General features: G+C 36.8%; 1 pseudogene; it reads right to left on the bottom strand.

Moving 5' to 3' along the window:
* Positions 1-92: 92 nt before the first annotated feature.
* LOC105000598 lies at positions 93-597 on the bottom strand (annotated as a pseudogene).
* Between the last annotated feature and the right edge of the window lie 239 nt (positions 598-836).

The following is an 836-nucleotide window of genomic DNA, read 5'->3' as shown; positions in this document are numbered from 1 at the left end:
TCGGTTTTAGCTACATATGTAAATGTGCTTTCTAGGTCACATGATTTCATCTTACATATTAGCCAATAAGTGAAAATGTTGGAATACCTTACTCAAAAGTAGAGTATGTTGTTTTCTTCTTCCAGAAAGACAGGTAGTGAAGCAGATCTTTGAAAAGTTTGTCGCTTTTTACTAAATCCATAAAGGTTAAGCTGTCGAATTAAACTCTTCATACTCTTGGTTTCAAATATTCTGAAAGGTGCCTTTCTTTCCAAGACTTCTTTCTTAAAGAGTTCTTCGTTGATCACTATACATGTGCCTCTCTCATCCCACCAAATAGATTCAAACTGATCACTTTCAACTATATTCCAAAGTTTTTGTGGAAAGGTGAGTGAAAGAAAATTAGTCACCTCATCTGTTTCAGACAGAATATTTGTAGCATGACCTTTTTATCACAAGATCTTCAGACAAAGCCTGAAAAGCATATTCTTCAATCATAGATCTCAAAACTGAGTCCTTAGTAAGTGTATAATCATACAAAGATCTAATGGAGGTTTCTGAATCAGTTGATTCATCCTTAGGAGGCCCATCTTGAATTTCTGAAGGTATATGTGCCATCTCAGAGAAATCTTTCTTCAGATTCTTTTCTCATTTGTCTGATTTTACTGACCACTACTTCAAAATTGCTTGGCTGGCCAACAGAGAGAAACTCTCTAGACCATCGCAGAGGTCCTCAAAGTCAAAAGGCTGTGACATCACAAATCACTTGTCTCCTAGCAATCAAAGGGTAGCTGTGACATCACAAAATCACTGGTCTCCTAGCCATTGAAAGGTGATGTTCAGCTAGGGTTTACTTC

The sequence above is a fragment of the Bison bison genome, unplaced genomic scaffold (assembly GCF_000754665.1).
Source record: "Bison bison bison isolate TAMUID 2011002044 unplaced genomic scaffold, Bison_UMD1.0 scf7180017563941, whole genome shotgun sequence".
In the NCBI taxonomy this organism is placed as follows: domain Eukaryota; kingdom Metazoa; phylum Chordata; class Mammalia; order Artiodactyla; family Bovidae; genus Bison; species Bison bison.
Note: the sequence above shows the minus strand (reverse complement) of the source record. Positions and strands in the feature narration are given on the sequence as shown.